Source organism: Rhamphochromis longiceps, linkage group LG12 (assembly GCF_057381845.1).
Source record: "Rhamphochromis longiceps isolate RC_006_pf linkage group LG12, R_longiceps_female_GT1.1, whole genome shotgun sequence".
NCBI classification, from domain to species: Eukaryota; Metazoa; Chordata; class Actinopteri; order Cichliformes; family Cichlidae; genus Rhamphochromis; species Rhamphochromis longiceps.
The window spans coordinates 33191375-33199696 of NC_140568.1; the positions used below are offsets into that span (position 1 = coordinate 33191375).

The 8322-nt window shown below is 41.8% G+C and overlaps 1 long non-coding RNA gene across 1 annotated transcript; it reads left to right on the plus strand.

Annotated features, from left to right (window-relative positions):
* LOC146657651 (uncharacterized) lies at positions 1 to 4692 on the plus strand. The gene is made up of 2 exons (XR_014914086.1): positions 1 to 682; positions 3091 to 4692. It is a non-coding gene; the product is annotated as an uncharacterized LOC146657651 (long non-coding RNA).
* Positions 4693 to 8322: the final 3630 nt, after the last annotated feature.

An 8322-nucleotide genomic window follows, 5' to 3' on the forward strand; every position in this document is an offset into this window, starting at 1 on the left:
AATTAGAATACTGCTGTAGATCACATTATACCCTTTAATATAGAGTGTGTGAGCTGTATGTAGTTTAGTTCTCATTATACTTTTGAGTTAACAGAACATATTCACATATTAGTTCATTAGATAAATGTGCATCACTCTGTATCCTTGATCTGCTGGGAATGTGTTACACTGTTTTCTTGACATGCTTAATTGTTGAATCATGAAGAGAAGGTTGTAAGCAGGAGACTCTGTGTCTAAAGACAGGGGAGATAGACAGACCACATTCCACACCCCCACCTTACAGAAAGCAGAGAAACAACTGCCGAGGTCATAACTTAGGCGCTGTAACAGAGAAAAAATGTGATGTTTTGGCTTTTACGACTAGCTGGGGGCCACTAGAGACTATAAAAAGCTGAGCAACCCGTCACCATTTTGAGACATGTGCCTGACCCTCTGGTAGCATCTCTCCCGTCCGGACGTTGTAATGCTCTTATTGTTGAATTGTATGGAAATAAATGATTGTTGATTGAGCATTTATACACCGAGTATTGTCCTTCCTTCAGCCCAAAGATTCAAAGAATTGGGAGAATTCAACAACTTGGTGCCGTGTGACCCGGATCTTTGGTGTGCTGAGGAGGTGTAGATTTGGCCTTTGGTGAGATCGTGGGGCAAAGTGAACAGAAGGCCGGCCTAAAACAGAAAGGTAAGCACAGCCTGTTGTATTATAAATACCAAATGTGCATATTGGGCTTTCCAAATTAATCTGTTCACTGAGTCACATGTATTTTCACAGTAAATTTGTCGGTGTCTGGTTTTTGGCGCAAGATACTAACAACATAAGTTGAGGCTGAATTCCAGTGTGTTAAATAAACTGCTTCTACCGAGAAACTAATAAGATACTACGTTGAGCTAGTTGCAGCCACTTTACCTTCCACATTTAATTTTGTCTAATACTGGCTTCTGTAGCAATAATACGTTAGAATTTCTTCTGAAGACGCGGCCATTAGTCCAGTACATTGAAGTCGAGGTTTGTTTATTTTGTTTATGGTGTCAGTGACGTCCTGGCTTTTGCCGGCTATGAAATAGAAGTTGATTTAAGGAAAAGCAGATGCTGGCTTCACGGTGCAGTTGAACGCTGGCAACGCGAGAGTGAAACACGTCCGTAGGTTTGGTTTATGATACGGCGTGTTCCGGTGGTGCGGCCGTGAAGTGCAGTAGTGGTTGGTGCTAGTTTTAGTACATTGGATAGAGGTTTTGACGGTGGTTTGTGGCGTCAGTCGAGTATAAAGGGCTGCGGTCATAATACAAAGTAAAAATTTAGTACATAGCAACACCTGGTTTATGATGTCGGGTATAACTTCGGGGATGCAAGCATCACTTTTATGATGCGACTTTGCCCCGTGGTGGCGGTCATAAGCGCAGAGAAAGGGGTATTTTGGTCTATGGTGCAGTGTGCTTTAAGAAGATCTAATAGTTGAGCTCAGAGGTTTCTGTGCAAATTTCTGCTGATGAGAGGCGCTCTCTGTGTGTCACACTGATGGTGTAACGCGCTGTGTGTGTAAGGCGCGCTCTGGCCGTGGGTGAGGCGCGCTCTGAGTGTGCTTTTTGTGTGTGTGAAGTCTGAACACAGTGACAGTGACGGTTGATGTGTTTGATTAGGAGGACATTAGAGCAAATACACATTTTAGGATCAAAGGTTGATGCCTAGTGTACCTGTGGAACATTTTGCCCTAGGAGTGGCGACCCTCCTGTCCGTGGACGCGTGGCCAGGACCGGCGTCGTCCGGGTGCCGAGGTGGTGACTTGGGGAGGTGAGGGCCCCCGCATAGCTACGGATATAACACTGGAACGGCCGTGTAATCACGGGTTCACATTTATTCCGGACTAGAACAAGACACATTTTGCGAACAAACGTTGAGTCTAGATTAGTAAAGAAATATAAAAAGGTTGAATTCCTCGTTTCAGTGGTTGAAATTGTTGTGTGCCTGTCCCCTGACGAGTGTGAAATTAAAATAAAGAGGGAATTTGGAGCCACATGGAGATAGACGGGCATAATTGGGTGTATTACTCTGTGGTGTAATAAAAATAAAAAGGAGAGATAGTAAGAGGTGTGCAGTGGAGAATTATGGAGGAGTAGAGAGAGGAATGTGTTGGGAGACTGGCGTACAGTTTACGCTGTCAAGGTAGGCGTGTTGCCTGCTTATCGGTTTAAAAGCGATGAAAATGAAATTAAAATAAATCTCTTAGTGTGTTAATACAGGAAGCTGCGGACCTGGACCAACTGCCCCCACAAGCACAGCGGCCGAAGCAAAATTATAGGTAATGGGAACCACACCCAGCACGAATCAGCAGCTGTGAAAAAGACAGCAGCGAGGAGAGAATTAGAGGAGAAATTAAGAGAAGTTTTAACACATAAAATTGGGGCCAACGGACTTGTGGAGGTTGGGAAGGCGTCCGGAGCATCACAACAAAAAGGTGAAACAAAAACACACAAGCAGAGAAATCTGAGAGAAAGGCTCCTTTTAAGGTAACGCCTAGTTTGAGAAAAGATAAAATTAACCTGCTTTTATACAAATGCACATACACGCAATGAAGAAACAGCTTACACTCATGAACACGTGAAGATTTTCCAGCAAGGTTAAAGAAAAATTAACATACTTAAATGATGAAGTCTATACATTACTGACAAAGAAACCCTCTGGGTTGCAGGACAACAATTTAACTAAAAAAAAAAAAAAGGAACACTGGTCTAACCAACCAGGCAAGACGCAACAAATTTAGTGGTAAAAAGAGTCAAATTGTGACATGTTTTCTGTTGATTGATTAATAAAAGTGATTACTGAATGAAAGAAAATTCCTTTTTTGGGTTTTTAAACATGATCTTAAGAATTTTAATATGTACTTGTGTTGTCCTGTCAACTTGGTGGGTTAGGAGTTGATTATATCGGGAGAGAAAAAAAAAAAAAAAAAAAAAGGGGGAGAGAAGGCTGACACAGGGCCTGGTCCCGGTGTGTCTCCCCTCTGAATAACACAGCGAACACAACATAATTTTCCTGTTCGTTTGTTTTTGTTTTGTTTTGTTTTTGTTTTTTCTATACATATTTAATTACAGGCTGCTTTGCCGGCCCTGAAAGCCGAGGCTGACTGGACTCCTGCTCTCCCCCATACGTGACACTGACCAAATGCTGCAACAGCTGGACCCACAACAACGACCTGAGAATGTCAACAGACCTGCAGGAATGTGATCTCATGCAGCCGAGACGGAGAGCACTAAACCTAAGGCCCGTTTCACTACACGGGGGAAAATTCCCAGACTGCGTCAGCTGACAGAGCTGTGACGAGACGCCCGCCAAGCCCGAATGAAAAGTAAGGCCGAGCGAAAGAATGCTGACCTTGATAACTTTGCATTCACACTGTGCAGGACAGTGATGGACCAACACGGATGATCGGGTGGCGAAAAAGGGCGTGACCGAGACAAGAGGAGTAACTGAGGACAGAAGGCACCTCAGAATGGACAAAAACACAGAAGAAGATGCAGGTTTCACCTGCGGTGAACATCGACACTGGAGAAAGGACTGCCCCAATTGGGGTCAGAACCAGGACGGACTGAATTTTGAGCAGCAGCAGCAGCAATGGTCGCAAACAAACTGAAAAGGAGGGGGGCAGGACCCCAGGGCATGCTTCAGGCCGTGGTTTACCCAGAACACCAGAACAGGAAAGTGATGAACACACACACACACACACACACACACACACACACACGTCTCCAAACACACAGATTCAGAATGAAGTGAAATACACACATGAACACGTGCACTCGTTGAGTGAGTGAGAAATGACACACACACACACACACACACACACACACACACACACACACACACACACACACGGGAATGTTGATTCACTGAGAAGTGATGCACACACATACACATGCACACGCTTGTGCAATGAAGAGTGATCCACATACACACACACACACACACACGCTGATGCAATGAAGAATGCTTTGCTTATGCTGATATGCAAAATGCTGCACACAAACATCCCAATGCATAATTTTTATGAGGAGCCATTGATTACTTAGAATGTGTTATATGTCACCTAGAAGGCATTTATGTAGATTTTAGGAATAAGCTCTAAAATGGTTTGGTTATGAAAACAATGTCTGTGCGTGATGTCTGTTTATGGCTCAAGGCCTTGACTGAATTCTTTGCTGTGCTTCACACAGCCCTGATGAGGAACAGTGGCACAGAGTGAAAATGATGAATTAATAGTGTAAGTTTTAGGTCGGAGTACGGCATTTTCTGTGATTGAGTTTTAATTCAAGGAGGAACAAAAGGTGTTACGGCACCTGAGCTTCTCATTCCCACACAATATTGTCCCGGCAGGAAGCAAAATGTTCCTGTGAATTTCTGGTTGATTGTTTGGTTTTGTTTAGCGCTAGCTTGATTTTATCAGTGAGCTTTGGCTTGTGTTCTTTCTCGTAAGCGAGAGAGGGATAGTTTTATGCTTGGACATGTCTGCAACGGGCCCTAGTTTGTGTTATTTTAGTAGTATTTTGTTGGTTATGTCTGTTTTCGTTTTTGTTACAGTGCACTGGAGAAAAAACATCTGAGAGGTGTGATCCACCGGTGGTGATATGTTGATATTTTGTGAGTTCATGATTTAACAATCAGCTCTTTAAACAAGGCCTGAAAGATTGAAATTTAAAGCGCTATAAAATATTATTACTGTAAACAGTTGCAAAGTGTGCTTCTCCATGATTGTAATTGGCTTGGGAGAAATTCACTTATAGGGAACACTGATCTAAAAGGATTGCACCGAGTCAATCCGGCCCAAAAAACAACAAGGAATTGTTTTCCTTTAAAATGATGACGTCATCTTGCTGGTGATGAAGGCTCGAATAGGTTGAGCGGGAGACTCCATTATCAGCAACATCTGGTATGAATGTGTATGGAGGTATGCATGTGAATGGACTGTGATGGACTGACGACTAAAAGTTTTGACTGACTTGATACTGAGACAATGACTGCACCCACTTTAGGATTAGTAAATGCCAATAAACAATTCATAAACAATTCACCCAGCCGTCAAGAGAAGGGTGGATGCTTCGCTTTGTTTTGTTTTGTTTTTTCAGGAGCAGGAGGATAAGAGAGACTGGAGGAGGAGACTCTAGCTTCACATAAGTATGAACTGCAGACTTAACACTGTGGTTGCTGATTTTGAGTTACCAATGTTTGCATTAAGAAAACTGTGCTATATTAGCTGTGTTTTGAGTAAGGTATCATGTTATATTATTGGGAATGCCAAATGCTACAGTGGAGAAGACTTTTGATACCACTCATGACTGGAATATGTTACTATTAACCACAGCAGGCCACTGTAAAAAGTCAATTAAATTTTATAGAGGAAAATCGCCAAAATTGAACAATACCTATGAATGACTGGCCACATTCAGAATAGAGATATGCAAGAATAAACATTGGTCCACATGATTTAGGTTCTCACTTGAAATAGTAAGTTATTAAATGTAGAATATAATCGACAGGGACATTTGATAGGATGTGGTACTGCAAAAGAACAAGAGCAAAGTAAATAAAGAAAATATTGTGTTTAGTTTGGATAAATTCAAATTAAAATGTACCATTACACTCAGAGGATCAATATGGAATAAAACATATGCAAAACTTGTAGGAAGTACATGACTGATAACTGTTCTGTCCTGAGCGTTTGTTTCCAGAGCACCCACTTGACCACACCAACAGTTTCTCGCCACCGAGGAGGGGTACTTGCAAAAAGAATAAAATAAAAATCTGAGTTTAACAAAACATTTTAAATGTAAATATCAAGCTTACCTTTCTTTTTCCATGAAATGTGCTTGTGGGCACGCCAGCCATTTTGAAAAGGTGGGCAAAACAATTGGCAAGGCCACACCCCCACACATGTGATATAATTTTAAAGGTACTGTTGCCCTCTCTAAGAAACATCAGGACTTAGAGGAGTGGCAAGTAGAGTATGCGAGCTACAAGCAAAAACTAAAATGTGTACTACAGTGTGCAAAAATGAAGTACTGGGTCATCAGGGGGTCATGAGGGACATTTATAAAACTAAAAGTCCCACTAACCTTAAAGTGCACTTGAAAAGCTCACACAAGAAGGTTAACCTAGCTTACCTAGAAGACCTCATCAGGGGGAGCACACTCCCCCTCCTTGAAGAGCTCACCCACTCAACCCGCATCCCCAGAAAACAGCTAACCCCAGATAAGGCAGCGTGATGTATCCCGAGACAACAGGACTGGGACATCTAAATAAAGGTGTGAAACAATCGCCTTCAAAAGGTTATCAATTCACTTCAACCAAAATTAGGACCACACGGTGCGGCAAGAGTTAATAGTTATTAGTCTCAACACCCAAGGATAACCAGAAGAGCATGACTGATATGATGGAACTGGGATTTTGTTACACTTAATTTTTGCAAAACACAAATAAAACTAAATTGAAACTAAGGATTTTCAGAAAATAAAAACTACACTAAACTAGCAAAGAATTGGTAAAAACTAATTACAACTGGTAAAAATTGAAAATCTGGAGTCGAAACTAAATAAAAATAACAACTAATGGAAATGGCGAAAAGTTTAAAACCCTGGTGCAGAGATTGGCAAATCTGACCAGGAAACGTTATAAAATGGATTGTCAGGATAGTCAGCGTTAAAGCCACTTTTGACAGTCCATACTAGGATGGCATTGGACATCTTCGGGGCAGAAAAGGGTTGGTGTGACCAAGGTGTGGTTTGGCTTGTTGTATGTACATTTCAAAATGTTACAGCTCTGGATGGACCAGTTACCAGATATGATGTCACTAACCTTCTCTTTTAAGTGTCTAGCTCCAATGAATTGACACATGGGAGTGTGTCAAAAAGGGGGAGTTGAGTCCGAACATCAAACAATGGTGTTATGAACATTTTATGACTTTATTTGTGTGTTTAATAATTTAGCTATGGTAAAACTTAAGCTTATAATGTGTTAGACTTAGAAAGGGTTCACTAATTTTTGATTTCTTTTACACACACATAGATTATGATTAGAATAGGTTCTGAACATAATATTTTAAACCAAATTTGAATCATTAGAAGAACAATGGATAACAATATTAGATTATCAAGGCTAGAGAGAGAGGTGTTTTGGTTTTCTGTCTCTTGCAGAGAAAGGAACAGACACCAGACGGGGACCCGGAGATGTGAGGACCCTTCACAGCAGGGACAGATGTAGGGACTGCCGAGACAGCAACTGGGGTCAAGTGTCATGACGTTTGGGCTCCTGGAGAAGATGGATCCCACAAACACAGCAATAACCATGAAGGGGTTGGCGAAAACCAGGAACACCAGACCAACGAGGTTCAAGAGGCTCTTGGCAAAAAGGGGGACACGGCGGTGAACCCAAAACACACAGATCTTTGTTTGAAATCGGGGCAGAATAATCCCCAGAACTGTGCAATGACTAAAGGGTGGTCTAACCCCGGAGGTCGAAGAAAGAAGCTGAGAATCACCCAACTGGAAGACACTGGTAGCTGCAGCAATAAAAATAAAGGTTAAAAGCTCCTTAGACAGAGGTTCTAGTCTAAGTACATTTGAAAGGTATAAGGGGGCATTAAAATGGGAGTGGAAAACTGGAGCACCAAAATAAAGCTGTGGGAGAATTGGGGAGTGATGGGAGAGTCATCTGTAACTGCTGTTATGGTTGTAAATCTAACTTTGCTTGCATCTGAACTGCGTGAACACAGAGGTCATCCCACATATGGTCCACCCGTTAAAGGGGGACAGAGGGCCTCAGGATCAAGAAAACCTGGACCTTGCGACCCTGGAGTGCATGTTGTAAGTGATCTCTTTCAGAGATCAAAAGGGGGAATTATTAGATTATTCTGTTATTATATGTTACCTTATATATGTAATCAAAGTAGTTGAATTAGAATACTGCTGTAGATCACATTATACCCTTTAATATAGAGTGTGTGAGCTGTATGTAGTTTAGTTCTCATTATACTTTTGAGTTAACAGAACATATTCACATATTAGTTCATTAGATAAATGTGCATCACTCTGTATCCTTGATCTGCTGGGAATGTGTTACACTGTTTTCTTGACATGCTTAATTGTTGAATCATGAAGAGAAGGTTGTAAGCAGGAGACTCTGTGTCTAAAGACAGGGGAGATAGACAGACCACATTCCACACCCCCACCTTACAGAAAGCAGAGAAACAACTGCCGAGGTCATAACTTAGGCGCTGTAACAGAGAAAAAATGTGATGTTTTGGCTTTTACGACTAGCTGGGGGCCACTAGAGAC